The sequence below is a fragment of the Aptenodytes patagonicus genome, chromosome 8, assembly GCF_965638725.1.
Source record: "Aptenodytes patagonicus chromosome 8, bAptPat1.pri.cur, whole genome shotgun sequence".
Taxonomy (NCBI): Eukaryota; Metazoa; Chordata; class Aves; order Sphenisciformes; family Spheniscidae; genus Aptenodytes; species Aptenodytes patagonicus.
The window spans coordinates 14082661-14108873 of NC_134956.1; the positions used below are offsets into that span (position 1 = coordinate 14082661).

General features: G+C 44.7%; 1 protein-coding gene across 6 annotated transcripts in view; it reads left to right on the plus strand.

The window, feature by feature from the left end:
- PLXNB1 (plexin B1) overlaps window positions 1–26213 on the plus strand; it is an 83648-nt gene that overhangs the window by 10199 nt on the left and 47236 nt on the right. For 3 of the 6 annotated variants that reach the window (XR_012996033.1, XR_012996034.1, XM_076346439.1), the window contains exon 2: window positions 13190–13251. The exons of 2 other annotated variants lie outside the window; for them this stretch is intronic. The gene's annotated coding sequence lies outside the window, so the exon portion shown is untranslated. Of the gene's footprint in view, window positions 1–11131; window positions 11158–13189; window positions 13252–26213 lie in introns of those variants that run through there. One more of the 6 variants, XM_076346440.1, reaches the window with a different exon arrangement.

The window sequence follows — 26213 nt, forward strand, 5'->3', positions numbered from 1 at the left end:
TCAATGGCCCTCCTAGAACAGAAGCAGTAGGAGGTACTAGTCCTTGTGATATGGAGTGCCTGGTTAACATCTACAAGGGATTAATGCTTTTCGTGCAGTGATCTTGAATAACTCGGGTCTTTAGGGAGATTTGGGATGCGTAGTTATTGGTTTTGATGTATACTTCAGAGGATATATACCTCTGAAGGGTTCGGTTGTGTTAATAGTAAGAAAGAGCAGCTGGAAAGAACCAGGTGAGTACACGGCAGCAGGTGACTATGTTCATGTAATGTGTTTCTTAGGATGTTTGACTTGGAGCCGTACAATGGTATGAATAATTGATCTGTGCCAACATCAACAGCATACCTCATAATTATTTAATAAAAAAAAAAAAAAGGCTGATGCATCTGAAATCATGGGTTACTGGGGACATGTCGGAAAGTGGTATTCCTAGTAGGTGTCTTCAGCGAGCGTCAGTATTATACTCTGTGCTGTTTGGTAGTTCATCGGTATTCTGGGAATAAATCTAAAGCCACTGCTAATGTTGATTCAGCAGAGAAGCAGGCAATGCTGAGGGCAAATTCAAAACCATGGCTGGGAATGACAGGTCTGTTGGGATTTTCTTGCTTGAAGATCCTGAATAGTACATTAATCTTTGGCAGAATGGGGATCAGGTAGCGAAGTTTTCCTTAGAGCTTTTGGAGAAATTATTAAATGGTGACTAAGAAAGATACCAGCTCCTTACCCTCAGTAGACTCAGATAATTGACTGTTAGCTAACTGATACAATCTTTGCAGTCTACGATTTCTGTAGCTCCTCCGTTATGCTGTAAAACGGGTCTAGTGAAATAACATCCATTTGATACAGGCAAGTATAGACTTATGTGTGCCAGAGATGCTGATCATTCATCGATTGCGTGCTTCACCAAAGCAGTGACCCTGAAGAAGGGGGAGGAGGTGGGGTGGGTGACAATCAAATCGATATTTAAAAAAAAAAAAAGTTCTAAGTTGTTCAAGCACCAAAGAAGGTGCCTTGTAATGAGAGACTAACAGGACTGATCTGTTGATTGCCAAAAAAGCTATTGAGAGGTGACTTGGTTAAAGCATAATTGACTCCGAGGAGCTACTCTTTAATCCAGCAGAGACGGAATTAATGGCTCAAGGCAGAAGGCAAACAAATAAGAAATTAGACTGGCCTTGCAGCCAGGAAGAATGATAGAGCCATTGGAGCAAACTGCTAAGAGAGTAGTGAACTTATGTTTTGACCTCCAAAGGCCTCTAGTCTAGATGCCATAAACCACTACATTTCACAGAACCACTTAATGGGTTTTGTGGAGGTGTGAGTGGATAAAAAATGGAACGGCGCCTGTGTGTTAGGCAGGAAGTTGGAGTGGTCTTACCTTAAATTATGTGACTCTGACTAGTCCTGCTGCAATTGATTTCTGTTGTTCTGTGCTTTAGAAATAACCCCGAGGCTAGTACAGTTGTGTGCCTCATCCCTGGTTTTTTTCCTCCCAAACTTTGTTCATGTCTAAATGTTTTATGCAACGTAAATGGTGCATCCTGGATATGAAGAATCTTGTTCGTGACAGGAGTATTAACTTGAGATTTGTACTTCAGATGTCTCCTGAGAATGAAATCTTCTTTATATTTCTCACGATATTTCTTTCACCGTTACTCTGATCTTTCTATCTGACCTGTCTTGTGGTACTTATTTTACTGATTAAACTTTCTAGGAAAGTAGAGTTTTATTAAGCAGTTGGTGTGTAAACCCATGTATACGGAGGAACGGTGTTTACTTAAATGTAATTGGAATTTATTTCAGTTACTTTCATTAATATTCTTTTGTATTCAATGTGGAAATCCTGTACAAGAAATAAATCTGATGAATGTTAGCCTATGATTGTTTCAGAATAACTTGTGACTGTTTACAGGCTGAAAACAAATTTATAGTTTTGTAAGGCCAGACAAATCATTGAGTTTGTGTAGTCTGATGTTGTGTAATGCAACTCAGTGGGCTTCCCTGAATTTAAGCTAAACATCTAAATTGAGACTGAACGTTAATAGAGAGTTGTGAGTGATGGAAAGCTTGCCATACCAAATACATTTTAAGATATCTCTGACAAAAGAGGTTTGGAAAACAGACCTTGGTCTGCTCGCTCCAGAAACCTGCAATTAGCAAATTATTAACTTTGTTCTCAATGGGTTAACTAACGTGGTACTTGTTCTGTTTGGCTTCTGATTGACTATATACGAGCCAACATCAGCAATCTGTCCTGTGCTGGATTGCGAAGTCTGCTAATTAACATATTAGTTTCATATTGCTGCTGCCAATGTTTGCACCGAAGAACTTCACTTTTTTTGGCCATATGGATGGGTGGGAATATCAAGATCGTATTATGGCTCTGTGCTCATTCATGTGTGATGCTTTGTGCTCTGTTTTTCCCAAGATGTCTAATCAGGCTTGGAGCTGAACAGTGCCTTTTTGGAGAATCTTTAACTGAAAGGTCAAAATAAGCACAAGGCCTGGAGACAAGTCTCGCTGTCTCTCTCTCCCCTCCCACCCTCACCCTCCTTTGTGTCTGTGCCTCTCTGCATATACATACATACACGTCCTTCACCCGACACATTCATCTGTGAATCCTTTCGTGAGACCCAGGGCTTCTAAGTGCCCTGCTGCCAGTCAGGGTCTTCCCAAACAGCACACAGCTCTGCAGGCTGAATCTCACGAAGCAATCTGACAGTTTGTTTATTGGGGGCTGGAGAGGATGATTTGTGGCCGGGGAGCTCCTGGCACTCACCTGCTGATGGGTCTGCTGGCTTTCCACCATTGCTGTGCACTGTTAGCTGCCTGGCATGTGCGTCTCTCAACCACGTGAAGGTAGACCAGGATTTCCCTTAAAGACAGTATTTGCTTATAGACTGGGATCTGGTGGTTCTTCAAGGGAGTGGGAAGGAAAATATGCCTTACAGTGGTCTCAAAGTGAGGGCTCCAAATGATGCCGTGGAAGCTGAAGACTTGGGTTTGCGGTACAGATCAGGTCTGAGCTAAGTGGGATTTGTTCATGCTTATCCTGCACTACCTCCCATCCGTGCACTGAAGGCGCTCCCTGGAAACTCCCTGTGGGAAAGCATAACCGTATGGAGTAGGAGATGCTAAAATCTGGGTAAATACCCAGATTTACAGATTTTTACAGATTTTACCCAGTAAATACTCCAGCTCTCAGGGTGCATCTGAGCAAGATGCCTTTGTTTTAGTAAATGAGATTTATTTTTAAGGTATTGATGTGTTTGTGCCTGTTGTAAGAGCATTTGAGGCAGTCAACTCTTTTGCTTTTCTTTTACTGTCACTGTTTCAGCCCTGCCTTGGCTACTCCCTTCCCTTACTCACCAAGTGCAACTGAAAATGAGGTATTGAAGCAGCCCGTCTAGTTTTTTGTATGCCATCTAGCAAATGTTAGTGCTGGAAGTTGGACTCTTGCTGCTGTTTGTCTGGTAACATTAGCCTCTGTTGTTTCCTTGTGCTGCTTTTGAAAAATACTGGTTTGGTTTCTGTGAGAGAGGTGGTTAGCCCATAAATGTATGCCAACCCACCTAATAATTCTTTTGAAAAGTCCTTCATCAAGTCTTTTCTGTTATGTAGTTTATAAAGAATTAAAAAAAAAAACCCAAACACCTCCCTTTACCCCTGGAAACAGCAGTCGTCTTGTTCTGCTGAGCTGACTGCTGCTCATACTGATCAGTACTGTTTCCTTTGTCTTCGTTTATTTTAGAGTTAAGCTATAAGCTGTTTAAGACTGGGCTATTTTTGTTCTGTACTTTTGCAGGATCTTTTACATGAGTCTCCTAAATGCTAAAAAAAAATGCTTTTAAAGGCAAAATTACCGTCCACGTCAGGGGCAAGATGGTCATTGCTCTAAAAATGAAGTTTTGTGGTTTTGCACTGATAAAACATTTTGGCAAGCGCATGTCTGCACAGAGGAATGCCTAGGTCAGGGCCGGACTCATGGCCGTCTTCTGTCTTTAAGTTGGATTGCCTTTTGTCAGCCAGATGCCTTATGATCCCCACCTTCTCTCTCCCTCCCTCTTTTGACAGTAGCTGTGGGCGCTCAGCAGGGGCTCTCCTGCTGTGTTTGCTTTAGCTGGGGAGGTGTTTGCCTTCACTGCAGAATTCCAGCTTCCAGCTGCCGGGGAAACCTGGAGCGGTTGTGTTGATTTATTAGGGCACAGTGTGCCTCAGGAATGCCTTTGCTAAGGAGCTGGGAGTGATGGAAAGGATCCTGCCTGATGCAGCATGAAGCCTTCTTGTTTCTCTTTACAGAGATGCTAAGCAGGAATTCCCCAAAGCAAGGTAAGAAAAATAGCTCACTCAGCTGACTACTTTAGAGAGTGTCAAAGTGAAACTTCAGTTAGGTTTCCCTGGCGTAGAATCAAGGAGGTGGACGATAGCTGCAATTTTAAGAGTGCAATTTTAGGTGAGTTTTTGGTGAGAGACGATAATGTGAATTGCCTGACCAGAGGGTTTGTATGCTTTTGGTTTGTGTTAAGAGCTGGCATTCCTGAGCTACTGACTAGGGCTTTTTTCTGGGACTTGGCTTTGGGCCATCTGAATGTTTTGCACTTGAAAGAAGCAAGTTTCAACCTCTTTGGATTTGCAGACTTCTAAACGTTTTCCAATAGAGATACGGCAATGGATTTGCTTTTTTCATTACCTTTGCAGACAACAAAAGTCTATGGACTACAAGTTTAAAAATCACTGACAAAAGTGTGTCTTCCCTGTAGTGAGTTCACTAGAATACCTTCACCTCTCCATAATTTGTCCCAGCCATCTGACATGCACTCCTTATTTTCCTTGCTTGTCTGGCATGCACGCACAAGTATGTGTTTCTGCACTTTTTCTTTCTTTTGAGATTTTGGTGGCTGTTGCCCCAGCTGATCTGAAACCAAAACCTAGGAAAATGTTGGGTGTTTATACAGGGTAGGGCAGACAGCCGGTCACTTCATGTTGATCAAGTATTTGGTAGTTGCAGAGTAGGTTGTGTTTATGGGGCATCAGTGCTGAGAAGGAATTTCCTTTCCTGGCTGAGGTAGAAAGACTGTCCACGTACAGCTTTCTTCCTTTGCTTTAGCATTCCTTGAGGTTGTTTCCTATTTTACAAATGCATCTTTTGAGAACTGCCAGGAAAACGTCTCTCTCAAATGGAAATGGAAATTTCTGAGCTCACAGGGATGAAAACCTTTGGGTCTGTGCTCACTGAGTGAAAAGAGGATTACCAACCAGCCATTCTTCAGCGTGCAAAGCAGTGGAGCAAAGTCTGCAGAGACTCTCCGAAAGTTATTGGCTTTCCTCAGGAAGGGTGCTTGTGAATAGAATTGAATGAGTCTGGTCCCGTCCTTCTTAGCTTCCCTGCTGCAAGTACAGAGAGCAGTGAAACTTTGAACTCGGTAGATGCTTGAATAAAATGGGAAACTTCTTTTTGAAGTAGATGTCTTGCGAACAAGTCTAGAGACAGTGTTCCTGTATTACTGTAAGAGAATTAATGGGTTTGTGACTGGTTTTGGGCCTGATAGAAAGCAGGGAGGCAACAGTGATTTTTCCAGAACTGTTTGAAGGGTTCAGAAATGACGATGGTCTGCTGGAGTAGATGCAGATGGCTTATTTTCACTGGGGACTGATAAACCTGCCAAAGTGTAAACTGCATCTTAACAGAAAGATGCGAGACAAGGCCTGCACATCTCTCCCTCCTAATTACCTCAGCTCAGCTGCTGCTGTCTCTTATGCTTACACATCTGAAAGGTGACAATGACAATGTCTTGAATGGCAAAGCTAGCAGGAAGGCTTTTTTTTTTTAGCTGTAGTCTGGAACAAAGAAGTTATTCAACCAATAGACAGGAATATCGTCATGAAAAATCTTCCTCCTAGAAACTGCTCTTCATGAGACCACCGGAATTTTTGTAGGTCTCGACAGCTTGTCTCCTGAGTGACTACAGGTAAAGCAGCAGCCCGCTTCATCCTCTTTCCCACACTGACAGCTTCAGGAATGTCCACCATAGCAGCGGGACTTCCATTTTTGCTGTCCCTGCAGCTCTGCACCGAATTGCCTTTGTACATGCTACCTTTTCAAGAAGTTGGAAGGCTCTTCTTGCCTGTTCTGGCAAAAGTCTCCAGTAGTGTTTTCACAGCAGTTACTTTAGTTGCCGAAACCCAGACTTTCAGATCCTCATCACTCATGGCACACAAAAAAGAGAAAAGGTAGTTTTGAGTATGAGCTCCTCTTAGAGGAGCAGAGACTTCAGGGTGGAAGGATAGTACTGTAGTTGTGATTGGATTGCATTGCAGTGGTACAGAAAGAGTGGAGGCAGCGGCAGCTCCCACCTGGTCTGCAGGTGACAGTTTTGGATTCGGTGTTTCCCTGTGAAAATCTGTTGTAGGTTGTGGTCTCTTGTGGCAGTCTTGCTGGTTAGCTATTAACTTGTTCAGTCTCCCCTCACCCATGACCCTACCCCGTTTCACTGTATCCCTGTAAATCTGGTTTAAGAAACAGCTTTGTGAAGTTTCTCTTCCTGCCTCCCCACTTCTTCTGTTGAGCTCAGGAGAACGTGCTGGTACCCAAGCCTTGGCAGGCACATTCTTAGTGCCTCCTTTTGCTTCTGTCCCTTACCCTTTGAGCAGTCCCTCGGGAGCCCCGTGCCAGGGGCAGCAGGCAGGACGGGCTCTGATCAGACACTCTGCAATGGGCTGATGAGATTTCTCTTAGCTAGGAAACAATGCAGCAGAGGAAAGGCAAAACAGTGCTGAAAACCACGGCTTTTTTTAGCTGAGAGGAGAATGTCCTTCTTCATACATAGCCTCCTCCGGCTCATGCCCATACATAGCCCCTTCCTGCTCACCATCATGTAGCATTTTCTCTCGCTGCATCAGGGCATTCAGGTTAGGGCAGATCTGAAGGAGCAAGCTATATTAAGCGATTATTCTGCAGTGGTATTTGCCTTGTTTCTGCAGAGCGCTCCCCTTTTTAAGTACTCAGCTGCCTACTTCTGTTTCCTCTTGTAAGATGTTTCTTCAAGTACAGTGCCTGCAACTGCATTGGACCCTACAGCTCTTCCGTGTCCCCTTGTAATAGCTCCATTGGTCTTTCCACAAATAGGGAATAAAAGCTGAAGTGAGGGGATGCCTGTCCATTTGTATCAGCCTGGGAAATGGTGGATTTCTCTCCTGAGACCTTTGCCTCGGGTGTCTTGCCAAAAGACCTCTAGTCTCTATTCACTTCAAACACATACAGTTCCTAAGCCAGAAACGTGCAGAAAGCTCGTGAACTGTGATCGACTGAAGGCCAGACAGCATGACCTGGTGCCTCTTAAAAATCAATGAATTGAAGAGCTGTGACTTCTGGATGCTGGGAAGCATGAGCAGGCTGCAGCACCCACAGCGCAACGTGAACCTGAAGAGGATCACAGGATGATCAGCTCAAACATGGATCTAGCCTGTGTTTATGGTAGGAAAATATCCTGAAATCTGAGCCAAAAGAATGAGAATTTGCGTAAATGAAATGTTTTGGCAAACACAAACAATTACCTTCTTCGTAAATCCTGTGTACAGGCTTCCTTTCTTCAGAGCATGAGGAATTTAAGGCAAATTTTACTTTGGAGCTACAAGACATGTTTTTAGCAAAGGCGGTGCAAGCAGCATTGGGATGGACTCCAGGCCTTTGGTGTTCCTGAAGAAACGCAAACAACTGCAGAGAAGGGTATAGCTCAGATCCTTTTGCCAGCGTGCTTAGCAGGCAGCCCAGTACCAGATCTGGTTCAGTCTTCGACAAGTGACCTCTGTCACTCGAACGGGAACATAAAGAGCCTCAGTGAGCTTTGGCTGAACTGGGCTTTTGCCTGTCTGCTCCTGAGAGAGAGAGTAACCTCAGTGTTCCCCTCCCTCCCCCCAGTGTGTCTGTGGAAATACTAACTTGATTTAGCTGCCAAAAAAAGACATTTGAAAAGTATACATTGCTCTCCTGTGTCCTAACTTCTGTAAAATATGGGTTACGGTTGGTTCCTGTATATGGTGCTCACTAATTTTACAGAAGAGCAAACGGCACCACTACAACTATCTACACAACACTTAATACAGTGAGGTCTTAGTCTGTACTAGGACTCCAGAGTGCTATTCTGAGCATTATGAACCCGATTATATTACATATAGAGCTCAGATGGCTCAGAGCCATGCTTGGGATATTAACTGTTTCTATTAAGCTTTGAATTTAGAGATCCTTCTGGCAGAGCAAGGTGATACTGAACGAGCTAGCATTCCCACAGCAGAACAGTGTGTGTGTGTCTGTACAGTTAGGGAGTGTTTTGTATTTGATTTGCACAAGGGGTAACCTGAGTTCCAGAGCTTGCTAACTTACGGATGTTCAGTGTAATAATCTTTTCAATATACTAGTTAAGTAGCTGCAGGTGTTGTGGAGGAGACACTTGTTGATGTAGATATATAGAAGCGCAACAGAAACCTTACAAAGTGCTGTAAGTGTATCATAAGGGATAAATCCATATGTAATGTGTAATTTGACAGAATATGTGATAAAATGGCGTTGAATGTGGTTACTTGTGATTCTTGACAGCCTGTGTCCCTGAAAGAGTGTTTTTAAGACTTGGTTTAGTTTGTGATGAAACCAGCTTTAGGAATAGTAAAGGTTCTTCCCACTTCTGTTTCCAAAAAAAAAAAAAAAAAAGGGTTTTCTTTTCATGATTTACGTTTTGTTTTGTGCTGTTCCAGATTTTTTAAAAACAAACCCCCTGAAAACCCAAACAACAACGATAATAAAAGAAACCCTCTGTAGATTGCTTGGGTCACCCAAAGTTGATGAGTTTCTCACTGTTTGAATACGCATTGGCTGCCAGGTGGGAACTGTGCAACTCTTCCTTCATCGCCCCACAAGTGCAGGAAGAGATAAGAGAAATGTGTGTAATCATGCCTTGGCACCGACTGAATTTGAAGCACACTACCAGCAGACAGGTACGCTGAACTTGGAGCCGAAACGGCTGCCTTACAGAGGAAAGGGGGGTAGACAGTATTGCATGGCTGTTAGGGGTGTGAGGCACTGGGATAGGGAAGGTTGCAGATTTGCTAGTGGGAGAAGAGAGATGCTGGAGGTGGCAGCGTGTGCTGTTGGGAAGGCAACCTCTCGTCTCTCCTTGGAGGCAGTGAGACTTTGCCTTTGCTGGGCTTGGGGTTAAACCCTTCTCCCAGTAAAACTGCAGTTTGCAGCTCCTTTTTCTGTAGTAGGAGAGAGATGAGACTGTTCAGGCAAGGACCGTCTACTGTGCAGTGAACACCTTTCTGTGCAGGAGACAGAAATGAATGGATGGAAATATCCCATGTGCCATGTGGACCCATATGCCACTGGTTAGATGATGGTGAGGGGCTGAGTTTGTATGTGTTTTATCAGTGAATATCCCCTTCCTCAGAAAGCAAACAGCTGACATCTTTACCTTGCAAAAGCTTTGCTCTCCAAACTCAGGCCTATAGCGCAAGGAAGGCATACGATGACCTTGCTGTTCCTGTGCCTTCCCAGCTGCTTTTTTCGTCTTGGACTCCACTGACCCTGAGATTTGGATGCGTTTCCCTCTGCTGCTTCATGTTAAAAATGAAGAATGAACTCTTAACGTGGGGAAGCAGTTTGTATGGTGGAACCCATCAAAATAAACATGAGGTGGTGGTGGTTGGAAGGGCTTGGATAGACATGGTAATTGGGCTTGATGTTGTAGTGAGGGGGAGAAGCGGGGCTAGGAAGGGACTGCAATGGGAATCAGTCCCTGAAATAAATATCGCACGAGTGGGGCACAAAGGGATAAGTGGTATCCTTCAAATCAGATTCTGTGCCTGAGCCTTCCTCCAGAATTTCCTGCAATTTAGACAAATGGCCAACATCAGATTTTTAAGTGATGTTTGTGCTGAACACTTGCAGGACTGCGTTCCCATCCAGCCGCTGAGCAGAAATCCTCGTTCTTCAGTCTTGCTGGGAGCTGCTTTGCGCTTTTCTGTGGCAGCAGCTTTTGCAATAGGAGCCCCCCTCCCCCCCGCCTCAAAAAGGATGGCTTTTTCTGTGAAAGAAGCCAGCTAGCCAGGCAGACATTATCCCCGTGCCGGAAGGAGGGATCCAGGCTCCCTGGGGAGGAGGGGACTGGGGGGAGTGAGTGATTCATTGCAGCTGGCTGCAGTTTGGCCTCCTTTTCTCTCTTTGCCCTGGGTGCCAGGGAGTGACAGCTTGTGGGCAGCAGGCCAAGCTGTGAAAAGAGGAGTGTGTGAGGCCTTCAGCTTTCTCATGCTTTATCAAGCTGCAAAGAATAGCTCGATATTCAGCCAGTGTTGGTGCAGGTCAGGAGAATGGAAATGCTAACTTAACTCCTGACATGCCGGCTGATTGCTGACCGCACGCTCTGCGCGGAGCGAGGGCTGCTTTGTATGGCAGCACGGCTTTCGTACAGCAGCATGCGGAGCAAAAGGAAGAAAACGTGCTTTGATGCAATGATGAAGGTATCTTTCTGTTAAGTGGGCAGCCTCTGGGACTTGCTGGGAGTGTGGAAAGATGGAAAGAGTGCTCACCTCTCTTGGCTTGCTCTCTGTGTGCTGGCGGAGGATGGAAACACTGAAAGGTAGGGCAGCAGGAGCGACGGGCGTCCTGGGAAAGTGTGAGGGACTGTGGCGGGTGAGTGGCAGGTCTGCCCTTGTCTGTCCTCCCGCTCGCGGCACAGCGCTGGGGGCTCTGGTGCAGGCCAGCCCGATCCCTGGGCAGTGCCTGTCGATGCCTGTCAGTGTGGGGAAGCAGCGGCCTGGGGAGCAGGATGGGGCCAGTCCTGGAGCTGTAACCCTTTGCTGGAGGGCCTGCCAGCAAGGCGTCCCTGTGGCGGTGGTCTCTGCAGAGGGCTGCCCACCGGCGCAGAGGGAGTTAAGTGCTGCTCGTGGGCTGGGGGTGAGCCTACCTCGGGGTGTTGAGCTCCATTCCCACGGCTTTTCCTTTCTGACCAGGGCTGGGGGAGGGATCTTGCCTGGAACAAGTAAAATGCCTGGAGGCTGGAAAACAGCACCCAGTCCCTCTGGCCTTGTGTTGGGCTAGGAGGGATTTGAGCTTCACCGCAGGCTGGACAGGGGCTGCTGGCCAAGGCTGGGGTCTGTTGCCGCTAGGTAAGATCATGGGTTTATTTCCCTCCTTTAGGCGGACTGAGATGGCTTTGCAGGCAATCGAGTTCCTGCCTAGGGGACTGAAATAAATTATGTCTCAGCTGGAAGGATGTAAAGTAGAAATCAAGTCCCAGCAGTTCTGTGAGCAGATCACAGCACAGGTTAACATCTGGGTTTTGTGGCTGAGCGAGAGCAGCAGCATTTGAAGGAGCATCGTTCCCTACAGGACGTGCAAGTTTCTCAAAGGTGTAAGATAGCAGGGCCCTTCTTTCCTGATGCTGACTCCACCTTCTCCTCCTGCACCATTTTGAGCTGCTGAGTTGAGCTGTTTGAAGCCCTGAGGAGCGGGAAGAGGGGGAAGAGCCGGTGAAAGTCTGAGGGGCCGGGAAAGGGAGTTAGCGGGTGCTCGGAGCACAGCCTGCGGCTGCCTCGGAGCCTGAATCCCACCATTTCCCCATCAGCAGTGCAGGGGGCTGGGAGGGTGAGGGGGCTCTGCCACATCCCAGTTTGCTTTGGAGCTGAGTGTACCTCTGCATGGGGTACTAATCCTGGCCAGCACCAATTTCCCAGCAGAGGGAGAAGGGAGTTAGAGTACCTGTTCAGCCCCTAGAAATACTCTGAAGTCCTGTCTGAGAACTGAGGTGTGCAGTCCCTGTTCTCAACAGCTTCTGAATTCAAGGCAAGGCGAACTGATGTGAGTGAATGGGACCCAGTAGGAGCATAAAGGAAAGATGTACCATGGGCTCAGAGTGCAATTCCACGGTTTAATTTTGCTGGGCTGCGCTTGTGCTGTGCAGACCAAGTTATGCCAAAAACATGGCAAATGTATGGTTGGAGACTGGATTTTTGTTTGTGCATGGGATATTTGGCTTTGCGCCCATCCCAGATCCTCTTTGCGAAGGCTGAAATATTGTGATCTTCCCACTTGCTGTCCTGGCCCCTGTGGCAGGAGGATCTGGAGGGGGAGAGGGTTTGGGAAGCAGTATTGTCTGTGTGGGACAGAGGCTTTACTTCTTGCAAGGCCAAGGGAGTAGCCTGGGTCAGCACCTAGATACAGATATGAGTGATGAAACAACAGTGTCTGTGCAAATACTCTGCAAACACCAAAGTATATAAAGATTCCTCCTGGTGGATCTTGCTGATTGTTAGATGCCAAAATCCTAATAAAGTCTGGTAGGCAGCAGCCCTTGTTTAGCTGTCCACACTTAGTGGTCGCTGAGCTCTGCTTTTGAGTATACTGCAGCTCTTTCCTCTGTCCATTTACTTGCCCAGCAATGGGAAATGTGGCTGGAGTGGGAGCCAGAGCCCTGGTCTGATCTGAGCCTTGTGCGAGACGGACCTGTGATGGATGCACAAAGAGAAACTCCTGCCTGCTGTGGCAGTAGCTTGGGACCCAGGTGCAGCAAATGCACCAGGAAGAGCTGGCTTTTCTGCGGTGCTCCTGCAGGGACAGGGGGTGTGTTCCCATTGTGCCTGTTCTGGTTTGCTCCTGTCAAGTCTCTTCTCATTATTCTTGCCTTGAGCTGTCTCAGGCCTGAAGGCAAAGTGCTACAGAAGGCTCTGTAGGCTTGCCCTTGAGAGACGTGTGGTCCTTGGAGGGTGGCTGTTCAAGGGAAGCACTGCAGTGGGCTGAATTGAGGCTGTTTCAGGCTGCACAGCTCTGAGCTAATCTCCCAGAGGCAGAGACATTACTCACCAATCAGGAATGTGTCTGTATTTTTCCTAATGAGAACAAAACATTTTATCCCTGTTCATTAGCAGAGAGTTAGGGTGTACTGTTGCTATGCCAACAGACTCCTCTCCCCTGCAGACACACTGGGGGTGTCCTCCGTACCATGGTTAGAAGGGTGAACGGGAAGGCTCATTCTGGCAAGAAAAAGATCCCATTGTTTTCCCAGGGCTGCCTGGACTTTGTGCAGCTGGCCAGACCTCGCCTTCTCAGGGGGAAGGGAACCACAGCGGGAGTCAAGTGCAACAGAGATTTAATTTATTGGAAAAATAGTCTTTGCATTTCATGTTATGTTGTTTTTTCCAGCTTGAGGCACACTCTTCAATAAGAGAAATGAAGGTGTCTCAACGGTCCCAAGAGTCCAGATGGTAAGCAAAATGCGCCGGGAGTCAGCACTGGGATGCCCATGGACTGCTGCAAGCCCACTGGGCTCCTCCACATTCCTGATGATTTCAGTTTGCATGGCCAGTGTAATGCTGGGCAGCCTCTTGATGCTGCTGCATAATGAACCCACCTGACAAACTGTACCACCTGTGATTAGTTGGACGAGTGGGTTCACCAGGCACATGGTCTTCTGGAAAGAGTGAGTGGCTGTATGTGAGAATATGTACTTGTTCCCTTTGCAAAGGGAACGTTCCCTTTACGTAGGGAAATCCTATGAAGGACAGAGGTCATGTCTTCAACAGAAGATTTGATCTGTAGCGTTTTGCTGTAAGCAGATCTATTTACTCCAAAGGCTGCCTGTTTATTTGCTTGTCATTTTTGTCTTTGTCTTGGTCTTCCTCCCCATCTGCACCCCCCTTTCTTGAGGGACTGTTTGGGATCTGTGGGTTGCAGTGGTGCCTAAGTCAGGCCACTGTACACCTTTTGCAAGAGTCTTCTCGGCATCTCTGGTGCTGCACTTCCATCTCTGTTGCAATGTAAAAAATAACTTTTAAACTTTGAATTTTCTGTACAAGGGAACGAGCTTAACCTACAGATGGAAACAAACAAAACAAAAAACCTACTTTCTGATGGTGGTCTATTGCCAGAAATGGGCCAGTGAGCGTTGCAAAATTTGAAGACAGTCTGTTGGAGCAGGGGTGATATTCACAGCTGGCTGTCAATCGCTGTGGAGTGTGATGAGCTGCTTTGTGCTGCCTGAGCTCTGTGGTGTTGACAGCTATAGGCCCTTGAAGAAATGTCTCCCTGAAACCGAGTTCTCCCTCCAGGCTGCTTCCCGTTAAGCAGGATAGCTGCAACTCCTATTTCAGTTTGCCTGGTGAAGCACTCTGTAAGTGAATGTGTGGAATTTGAATATGGAATTTGACTATCAAATGTGGGGTGGTACAGCAGAGATCCCAGGCTGAATGAGCTGCTGGAGATCTGCAGATCTGCATGAACTTCTCGTTGGGGAGTGAAACCCTGGCACCTGGCTACTAGGTGCCGATTTAGATGAGTCACTGACTCTTGTACTAGAGAGATGAGTATCGTGTTAGAGCACTGGGAGTACAGGAGCCCTTCATCAGAAGGACGCTTGCTTGTTGGACTTGCAGCTATAGCAGCAGGAGGGCTGAGCAGAAATAAAAACAGTGAACAAAGCCAGACAGCAACCCCTAGCCCAGACTTCTCTGTGTGTGCAGCCTGTGTGGTTTCAGTTTGGTAGTAGACCTGGATTGAACTCTTGGATGGTAAAGAGCAAGTTTTTGGAAAACCTGTTTCAATCTGGAGCCTCCAAGAATAGATCCTGAGTACATATAATGCATGTACAAAGATTGGCGAGTCTGGTTTCCTCGGCTTTGCATTGCTCTGGGTGGTTCAAGTAAAACCACTAAATCAAAGCTGTTTGAAACAGGGAATGAGTAAGTACTTGAGATGACTTGAATTCAGGCCAGTCTCTTCTGGATCCACGCTTTCAGGATATATAAAAAATAAAAGACCATAAGGAGGACAGAGGTCTGTATGCTGTATTCTTTGAGATATCAAGCTGATTCTGTGCAGATCCTATTGAAAAAGTGCTCCAGCAGAAGTGCACTAGAGGACATGCTTTTTAGTACCGTTAAGTGCAAAAGATCATGGCTGAACAAACTAACTTCTGAAATGTGAGTTACGGTTATTATCTGAGTCACGCTCTACTTCATTCTTGTGCAGCCGGAGTAGCAATTCGGTGTTACCTAGGAGAGTGTTACATGTTCCCTTCTCTTCTCTCCCCTCCTTTTTAAGCAGTGTAGGGGGTGATTTTTCTGCCCTATTTTCTGTGGACCACCACTTTTTTCTTTTTTTAGAGTAAAGATAAACATACAACTGCTGTGCTGTGTGCAAGGCAAGAATTCTTCAGGAGAAACCCTCGCCTTCGGGGAGTGGAGGGCACGTTTTTCCAAACTGTGATGATGTGTTTTGGCTGTAGACATTTCTTTCTCATTGCTTTCTATGCCTGGCAAGCAGTTATGTATAGTGTGCTCTCTGCAGAGTGGTCAGAACGGTCGGGGGTTTGGGTATTCCTAGACGTGGGGACATGTACTTCCTTCATATGTGATGTAAAGCCTCTGCATAGCTACCTCAAACTCCAGCTCCAGTTCCAAATGTGGTGTTTCAATGAAAGACTAGTCCAAATGGCTCTCTGGTCTTGCATCTTGTTGTCTTGCAATTCTGTTTGAGATGTCTCCCACTGCATGCTGAGCTGCTCTTCACTAGGTAAGGATGCTCCATTTGTTTAATTATTTAACCTTATAACAACTAGATTCTTGTTTTGGTAGTATCTGAGCTTCTCTCAGTGGAACAATAATGCAGACCTACACGTATCAACGAGGTAAAGAATAAAATTCCAAATCTGTTTCTATGTTTTGCCTCTAAAAGCAGGTGCTTTTAGAACCTTGAGAGGAGGGTTCTCCCCTTTGATCAGGACCAGTTATGGGCCGTTTGTGGGGTGAGGTTTCCTTCTAACCCTTAGAGAATGGTTCAAAGCCCTAAATTGTGAGGTAGGTTTATATTTTTTAAAATGCTGTTAGCACTGAGTATTGTAACTCTGGGTAATGTATTTGCCCTCTCTTGAACTCTGTTGGGTTTAATGGCCTCACTTCTTTTTCTTTAATTCCAGTTATACTTCTACATCTCTACATCTTTAAAAAATGCTTGTTTGACTCTTAATAGTGAAACTGGCAAAGGACAGAGAAAAGCCAGATATTTCAGCCTGACAGGAAAGTTTAAGTTGCTTAGGGAGCTAAGCGTGTATAAATAACGAAGTCCTATATCTAATAATCAAGAATGTAGGAAGCAATTAGGATCACTGCATTTGTGGAAGAAATAACTCGGGATTTTGAGGGAGTCATGATAAAAACAGTGTCCAAACCCAAATATTCTTATATGACTCTCTAGGAGAACAAGGTCTGGTAAGGATGTTGTTGTTTTATGTAGTGTCAGGAAATCACTAAATACTGTGCCCATACTTGAGGAAAAAAATGATGGATTGAAATGTTCATAAAGAACATATGGCAGAATAAAGCTCTGGCACACAACCTTTGTTGTGAGGGATATATCCTTCATCAGGGCAGGCTAAATCAAGTATAAGGTAATTTATATTTTCAAAGTACTAATGGGGAGAGAAAGCTTTTGAAGAATACACCCTATTCTGGAGGAAGAAGGTGTAGCTGGATGCTGTGGCTTGAAGGTAAACTTGCTTTTGAGCAAACTCAGTTTAAGAAGTTAGGCTGAATATTTTAACAGAGAACTACCTGACTAGCAATTCACTATAGTTGGGAATCCCTGCTGTATTTAATAACCATCACTCTAGTTGCTCCAGCTCTTACGGAAGTTGAGTTTTTTACAGCTTTAGGAAAACCATTGCATCTTAAGAAACATATCTTCAGTTATTAGAAATAGAACAGCAGCAACAGTGACCAGAGGTGAGGATTACCTTCCATACAAAGAGCAACTGAATAAACTGGGACTCTTCCACCTGAAAAGCGATGAGTGATAGTCGTCTTCAAATCCTGAATGGCATGGAAAGGTTAGAGGGGGAGCAACCTTTTTTTGCCTCTTCCATTACAAGTATGAATAGGTATTGAATAGAGCCAGCATGTAGTAAGCTTAAAAACAAATAACAACTTAGTCCTTGATGTGTGCAGTTAACCTGGGAAGCTTCTTGCCACAGGATGTTGTGAATTCCAAACATCTGTGTGTATTTGAGGACACAGGGCAGCTCCACAGAAGAAGGAGCTATTGAAGGTTACTAAATGCATAGAAACCACCTCTATCCCAAGAAATCCCTGAGCTGCACATTGTTGAAGCCTGGGAGAGTATTCAGGGAAGTAAAGTGCTACTATGTGCTTACTTCATACTTATGTTTCAGGCCATTGCCCGAGCCAGACAACTGCAACCTGGTTTGTCAGCATGGAGCGGGAGGGGGGATACAAATAAAACTTGTAAAAACAGACTGGCATAGCTTGTGTTCTAGGTTGGTTCTGTGCTGCTTGGGATGTACTGCATGCGCCTCTTACTTGCTAAAGGCATTGCCTGTGGGCTGTTGGAGTCCGCAGACTGTTGACTTGAGTTTGAAGAGAGGTGGGGAGTATATTTCTGGAAACTACACGACTAGGAAGGGTGGCGTGAAGACAAATATTCTAAGCAGAGAGGCTGACTCTTTCCCTTTCTCTGTGGCATATACTGTTCCTGCTGCTCTGAGATGGTATGTGTTTTACTGAGTTACAGAGACTGTCTTACTGCTGATAGCCTAAATATTATTTGTGTGAATTTCCCCCCTTTAAAAGAGCGTTTCTTGCCTGGTAATGGACTGTAACTTAATTTGAGCTAAAATGGGTGATAAGCAGATGTATAAACAGTACGATCCCTGTTCCAAAGCGTTTTCAAACTAAAAATGTTGTGGCTTACGTGAGGTTCATACTCTTCAGAAGTACTCAAAACACTGCTCTTATTTTAGGTCATGTCTAAACATTTAAAAATAACTCGAAAATAGGGCTCACTTCTAGATGCTTCACCCTTGAAAGTCTGGTCTTGCACTTGGTTTTAGATGCTTACCCAAATCTGCAGAGGGCACGGTACAGAACAGCCCTAGTTCTTCCTTTGAACTTTTTGTTTCTCTTTCTGAAGGAAGAGAACAATGTTGGGCTATCTGTCTTTTTGTCCTAGGGACATGGTCTCTGCTGTTAGGCAGTGTGTGTCCTTTTTTAACCTTTTGTTGACTAACTTTGCTGCTGTGGTCCTTGGGGAACAGCTACGGAAAGCTGACCAGTAGCAGAACTAAGACGGCATATATTCTTGGAGGCATGCTCTTATGACTGAAAACAACTGAACTGATGTATTTTGAGAAACTGTAGCCCCTTTGCAAGGATACAGAAACTGACTTGTCTGCATCTCATATTCTGTAGTGAAAGTCACTCCATGGACTGGCTGAGAAGTCGTGTGCTCAGATTACAGCTATGAGGAGTACAGGCAGGCCTGGGGCTGAGACGAGAAGCCAGGTGGAATACATACAGGATTAGGGCAAGGGTCAAGTTGGGGAAGACTGGTACTAGGTGGAGTGGGCTTAAGTTCCCTTCCTGTTGATTGTTCCCCTATCATCTTGATGTGTTGCGCCTGTTTAGTCAGCTGTTTGATGCAGGAAGAAGTCTCTTATCCCAAACCAGAAGTCTCATCATTGTAGAGTAGCAATGGGCTCAGTTGTTACACCATTTAGAGGGCATCCTTCCTGTTTCACTCTCAATTTCTCAATTACTGTTTTCATCAGTAGTTTTGTTCCAGCAATGATTCTCTCTCAGCCTGTTCCTGTGAGCGCTGGACCTGTCTGCCATTCTCCAGATAGTCTGTCCAGATTAGATTTAGTTTGAACCCATCTCTAGCCTGTATGATCTTTTCTGTTCCTAGCTGGTCCATGATTTCAACTAGTGTATTTCCCACTAAGCCCTGAGAAGGTTTAATTTAAAACACTTTTATTATGCTAAACTTGTCAGCCGCACTGTGGCCTCCTGGGTTGATACTAGGTGGCTGATTGTTCAGTTTGGTTCGCGTATATATCTGAAGAGTGCTGTCTGAGCCACATTTTTCTGGGGTTTGATTAGTTACCTATGTTGTGGCAGAGTTGAACAGTTTCCCAGAGGAAGGCACAGTCCCTGCTATGTGGAGTATATAGCTTAAAATGACAGTGGAAGGGTGCCTGGAACTGGGACAGTCTGCAAACAGAACTGTGCTGACTATAGGCTATGGTTTATGCTTTCAGCACGGATGTGCATACTTTTTCCTTGTTCCCCTTACCAGCCTCTCTGCTCTAAGCTGTTCCTTCCAGCAGAAGAGCAGCCACTCAGATGTAAATTTGTCAGTGCTATTCCTAACAAACTACCGTAAATCTGGTTTTCCTGTCTCCTGGGCACTTTTGCCCAGGGGTGACCCTGGCAAGGTAGCACTCTCTTGAAATGCCCACGGTCAGCCAGTTATACTGGCTGAAATTCCTGCTTATAGCAGTTTGCATTTCAGACTAGCACTGCAGTTTATGCAGCAGATCTGTTAGTGCATTTCTGTGGCCATAGGGTGAAGGTCTGGGTTTCCCTGAAAAGCAAAGGGAAGAGCCAGTCGATCCTGCCCAGCCAGTGGCTGTCAGACTGTGAAGGTGGGAGGGTAGCAAACCAGATGGAGAACAGTCCAGCCTTTAAAATTCATGGCTGCCATGAACAGGTAGCTGGTTCTGAACCTTGGTGCCTTTAGGACAGCACCAAAGAAGCTCTCTCAGCCCTGAACAGGACCACGAGCTCAAATATTTTGCCAGAAAAAGTTAGAATCTCCTCAATCTGAGTGTACAGATAAGAACAGAAGCTCATGTTGCAAAGCCACTTGATGGTGTTAAAATTTCTTATGGTGAATTTTGCCTTGTAATAAAATTCCTTGTTCTGGATAAGGTGTGACTAGATGTCTGCCTGTTAACAAAGTGACTGGAGAACTCTTGCTCCAGATGGTTTATTTCTCCAAGTACCAAATCTTGCAGTGTCCTAGCTTCTGCTTCCTTTGCCGCTTAATTTTCACATTGCTCATTCTCATTCCTCCAGATTGTGGACCCACAGTGGTATGAATGAAGAGCATTGTCTGATGGCCCATGCACAGTAGTAGTCCTCCCACCTCTATCCGTATGCAGTCTGGTGTTCTGAATTTTATCCTTGAAACAAGAACTTCGAAGTGTGGATGATATCTGGGATGGAGGGCTGTGATTGTAGGGTGGAAGAGTATGCTGCGTCGCTGCTGCCAGCCTGTGGCTCCTCGACCACATGCGCCTTGAGAGCCCTTCATGGATGGTTCCTGTGCCACCATTCCATGTTGGACTACATTTGGAAGCACTGGATATCAAAGATCCCAGCCTGTGTGGGAGGGTCATTGCTCGGGGCTGTTGAGACTGGTGCGAAGTTGATCCTGGCTCTCAAGTCTGTACCCAGCCTGTTCAGTCTTCTGCAGTAGTGCAGTGGGAGATAATTGTGTTTTATACATGTCATGAGCAATTTGGGAAGGTCCCCAGGCTTTTTGAACAACATGGTGTGTTGCTATCTGTTCTTGGCCTTATGAAAGCCTTGGTATTAGCTTGTAGAGGTGGAAGAAAATGTCTGGCCACTTCAACTTGGATCATTATCTAGCAGACCTGTGTAACGTAATTACTGGAATATTGAGTCTAATAATTTGTAGCTGACTACTAATAGCCTTCCAGGCTTAGGCACTAATTTATGGAAGATTGATTGATCAAAGCTTCATTTCTGATAATGCTTTAAAATGAGTTGAGTAATACAGGATAGAATATACCCCAACTTGGTTTGAAGGCAAACCACAAGCAGATTGTGGTAGTGATGTGGAATTCTGTTGATTTTGCTGTCTCTTCTGGGTGGGAGGGGATAGATGCTACTCATGTGGTTGCATGGCATTAAATTTATTTGCATGTTACTGCCTGTATTCATGGCTGTAGCCAGAATTGCTGACACTGTTGGAGTGATAGGGGAAGACTGTCAAACTGCTGTCAGGCTGTATGGTTCTCCAGAAGATTACTGGGGAGGGCAGAAAAGTGAATTTTGTTTGAAATAAAGGAAAACTCCACAGAGAAGAATTCCTTCCTGTCCACCCAGGGCATATTAATTCTCTATAGAGCTGTTATGGTACTAAAATTGAAGACTTCTGGGATGTCGAGGAAATGCTGTTCTTTAGCAGGCCAGAGCACCCTGCACTGCTCAGTGTCTGCAGAGCGAAAGGATTCAAGGCAGGCTCCAGTGTTTAACAGTTCTGATTTGCATCTTGACAACTGGATGGTGGAGCTCGGGATGTGGTCCTTGTGTCTCTTCTTGTGGTCTGTTACACTGCTAGCATGAACCCTTTTTGTGGTAGGTCTCTCTGTTCTCCCTTCCACTGTGCGATCCTGCAGGGCTGATGCTGGCATGGAGACCATGGTTTCCTCTTGCGGTGGAAGGGTAGGACTGGCTTCCTTTCACAGGAGTTTCGCAGGACGTTTGAAGCTCCTTTCCTCTCTTGCTAGGTTACTCCAAGGCCAGGCTAGATGCAAAAGGACTTGCCTTGGGAGTGTGGCCTTTGCCTCTGGGACGTGAGAGCTTGGTTAGAGGTCACTGTGCCGTCCTCTGGGAAGGATGTGCTGGTTGCAGGAGGTCTCCTTCCTTCCTTCTGAAGGGCACCCTGCCAAGGAAAATAGACTCTAAGGCAGAAGCGATTACATTGAGAAGATCATGTGCTGTCCTGGCTGTTTCTGGACAAAACGGTTGGATGTTTCTGCTTTATAGAAATCAACACAGAATAGCTAAGGCAGCTAGTGCAGAGCAGGACTCTGGCCTTTGTAGCCTGTGGTGCCAAAGCTGAGAACAGGAGGATCCTGGCTGAGGCTGGGGAGAGGTGCCCCTAATGATAGGGAGGGCAGTGCGGTTGGGAAGGTGTGCCTTGTTTGAGGTGGAGGCCGGTAAAATATGAATCACGTCTGTTTGAAGTAGTGATGAAATCCCAGATGAAGGTTTTCTGTAATACCTGGCCAAATAGTCTGGTGTGCTTTAGCTTTCCTTTCTCCCTGGTTAGAACGGACGGTCCTGACCTACTTTTAGTAGTAGCAGTTCTGTTGAACGCTGCCCAATGCTTAGCTGTACGTACGGCAAACACGTTATCTGTTTTGTTAGTCGGTGTCTGAGTGAGAAGTTTCCATCATTTAGCAGACAGGGAAGAGCTGTTCCTGGAAGAGGGACTGTTGGTGCGTTAAACTCAATTCTGCCACTTCTGTGCACCATGGCTCTGGCCTTTGCTTCGGTTTCCCAGTCTGCCGAGGGTGATGCTTGCTTGCTTCGCTGCTGTGTTGTGCATTAACTTTTGTGCTGAGCTGTCAGGATCCAGTTAGATGGTATCTAAATGTTAATATGATAGATAATGCCTTTAGAAATATTCAATGAGGTTAGGTTTCCGGCTTCCTAAATATGCGATTAGGCAGGGCTAAAGTTACATTCTTAATATTTAAAAATAAATAAGATCTATAAATGTATCATAAAATAAGAAGTTTAAATAGAAGTGTCATCCTGGGGCAAATTGCAAAGCTCTGTGTAGCTCAGTAATCCTGTCTTTGACAAGATCCAGAAGCAGACGCTTAATGAGGGCTGTAAGAAACAAAGCATGTATAATGTGGTGGGTTTGTTTTGGGTTTTTTCTCCTCTCCACTCCCCCCCCGTCCCCCGGCCCTTGACTCCCAGCTTATGACCATCATCAGTTTAGGGCCCTCCTTGGCCAGGAGTTGTATCTAATAATCTGATTTCAACTATATCTATTCTTCATTAATTTATATAATCCCTCTTCTAACTTATTTATGTTTCTAGTCTCCACGACATCCTACAGCAGTGAGCTCTACAATTTAATTATGCACTTTAAATGTTATTTAAACATCTAAATCTAGTGACAGTATCCTTGAGCTGGCTTAGAAAAGTTGTCTGTAACTCCAGTGGGCGCCCTCTCGTTTCTGCATTGTAAAACATGGTAGTCAATTATTCCATGTTTTTCATCTTGACACTATGTCATGTTTCAGATCTCTTAAATTTTCCATATCTCTCCCGGTTGTTTCTTTGTCCATCCAAAGTCCTACTCTGCTCAATCTCTCCTTATATGGAAGCTGCTCCATGCTTTTGATCATCTTTGTTCTTTTTGTCATTCTGTCTCCTTTTTCAGATGTGGGAATCAGAACTGCCTGCAGCATTCAACAACATAATGGTGATGCGTGTTTTCTTTCCTAATCACTCCGAAGGTTGTATTTGCCTTTTTGCTTGATACTAAGTACTGAACTGACCTACCAAGTTTCCAAAGTTTTCCTGAGTGGTAACAGCTAATTTGGATCCTGTTGTGTTTATGTAATTAGAATATTTTGTGGTGTTTTTGGTATTTATTGACATCTAAGATATTGTGTAGTTACTTAGGAGTGCATGAGTTCTGTTACTTTTTGCAGTCTTTTCTGAATTTGATTGTGATGAATAATTTTTTTAATAATAAAATTTGCCACTTCTAGACATATTCCTTTTCATAGATCTTACGTGAACATATTGAACAGAGCAGGTTGCAGAACAAATTCTTGGCAGATCTCACTGATAACCTTCCTCTGACAGGGAAACCCTTTTGGTTTCCTGTCTTTTAACTACTTATTAAATCATGATAGGGACTGTAACTTTAATTCCACAATAGCTTAACTTTTTTTTCAAGAGCCTTAGCTGACAGTTCTTTTAAAATCAGTTTGGTTCATGTTAAACAGATTACAAACTGGCTATTGGATCTCAGTTAACTGGAAATGGGAAATCTGCTCTTGGAATTTCCTGGGTACTGCAGGGATTTCTCTCTGTTCCAATATTAGTCTGTATTTTGATCAACAATTGGGTCCTTGAACTTCTGCAAGCAAATTTGTTTCTACGGGGGGTGATGGGCTTAGATTTATGTAGATTTGTGTAGAAACGGTGGATTTGCTCAACAGGGTGAATTGGATGGGTAACTTTAGTGAGCTCTGCTTTCTCAGCAGGGTTCTATTACAGCTGGATTAAACCTATCTAGGCTCTCTGGATGTACTCTACACGTTAAAGGCTAGGGAACAGGATTTTTTTTTCTAACTAGTTGCCTGGAAGAATATTTGAGTCACTGATGGTATTTGGCTGGATACAAACTTGACTTGTGATGTGGCAGCTATAAGAGCAAGATGTTCTTGGGCAGGTAAATGGAGGGCTGGTGGGTCAAACTGGTGGAATTAACATTTGCTCTGTGTGCAGCATTAGAAAGCCAAAGGGGTAGCCTGTCCGGGTCAGGTGCTGTGAAAAGGGGTTGCTCATCCAGGTCAGGTACCTCAAAAAAAGGATGCTGACAAACTGGAAAGGGCTCAGAAAGCTACAAGAAAAATTAATTATTGCTGACTGAAGAAGCTCAGACCACCTAATATATCCATCCGAAGGATTACCTGTGGCTGCAATCAGTGATTCAGGAAGGCCCAAAGCTGGCAGGATGTATAGGGAAGGATTGCCTTATGTTTGTCTGCCCTTATACTACTTCTTAGGCATCTATTATTGTCTGTTGCTGGAGCCAGGGTTTCTGCGTAGGTGGACCTCTGAGGTAGAATAGTTGTCGTTATCTCCTTGCCCAAGGAGGATTAAGAAGAAGGATTAGTTTTCAAACTGTTCATGCAAAAAGCAAGTAGAAGCTTCTTTGACTTGGGAGATCCTGTGACAAGCAAAGTTAGACAAAATGACAAGGCATTTTACTTGGGATAAATAACCCTTGGGGATCAGTTTGCTGGGTTAAGGTGGTAGTTTCTGTAATTTAGGAGCCCTAGGAAAAAATTCTGTTTTCACTGGGAGACTTTAGTCGGGAGCTTGTGGGCTAGAAGAAGAGGTTGCTTAGTGGTGTTCTGTGGTTTGGTTACGCAGAAAGTTGGAGCCGATCCTAAAGGACTCTCATCTTCAAATGTATAACACCGGCAGAAAGTTATCTTTTGGTTGTGTTAAGATACTGAGAAACTAACAGCTGACTTGATTTCCCCTTTTAAAAATGTATATACAACACGGTATATACATTAACTTGAGTTCACATTTTGTTAGTGTTTGAGAGGATGGTAAAGTGAAAAGTCAGCCCTCAATTTACAATGACAGAATATCTATGAAGAAAGCCTCTTGTAACAGCAAACAGCTTGTGGTTGCTTTATGTTCCTTGTAAATGTTTGTGTAGTTTGTCTTGATTTATAAAAAGTTCACTATTTAACATTGTATTAATCATTAACTCTTCATTAACCATTTGTACTGGAAGCTTAAACTAGTGTTTATAACACATTTTCATGTGTGCAAGAGAAAAGATTGGTTGTGCTAGAGCTGTTTAGGGGAAATACCTGTCCACTACCATCGATTAATTCCATTATGGCTAAAATTAATATTTAGGTAGACCCAGGGGTGTAGAAGCACTTTCTACAGTTTTTCCAAAGAACCCTACCAATGCACAAGCATCGTTAAAATGGCAGTAGTATCACAAAGTTGACAAAATATTTTGTGCAATACTGTTTTAGTATAACTTCTTCAAGCCCCATCCAGAAAAGTATGTTGTAATGGTCAGCAGTAACTATCAAGGGTTTAGAAAACATAATTTTCCCAAGTGTTTATCTAATAATGCTGTTAATTCTGTAGCCTGAAAGTGCAGGTTTTCCGCCACCTCCCTGTCTGTTTCAGATTTGATATTTTGTCTTCAGAGGTTTTATTTTAAGTTATTTTGACCTCAGCTTTGGTGTTAGTCACATCTGGTATAACAGAGCTCCCTTGTCTGTGCCAGTCCTGCTCCGACAGGATGGCTTAGACTTGGGATTCTCCTTGGGGTCATTTTTATTTGGAAAACAGAGGTTTTTGTTCATCTCTGCCGGAGCTGCATGCTGCAAGTGTTCTTAAACAGCAGAGCAGGGAACTGGCCTGCTAGTAGTAAATAAGACTCCAAAAAAGGTTTATTTAATGGGAATGTCATCTTTCACGGCAGAAAACAGCAAGTCTCTGTTGAGCATATGAAACTTAGAGGGGGGGCTGTAATTCAGGGCTTTTGTGCAGAAAACACAGCAGTGGTCGTCTTCCTACTGCTGGGCGATTTGAATGTGCTGGAGCACAAGGGTCATCGTGCAGCTGGAAGAATTATCCTTTTACTTTTTAAATCTTTCAGTGCTTTTGCTGTGGGTTGGCTCTGCAAACGGTACAGTGGAAATTACAGGTGCAAATTTCAGGGACCTACTTTTTTTCCAAGGATAATTCTGCTGGGATTGGTGTTGAGTATGAAATCTAGCCTAGAAGTTAGAACATTATCGGACCTCTCCATGTTTGGGGGATAGGATGTG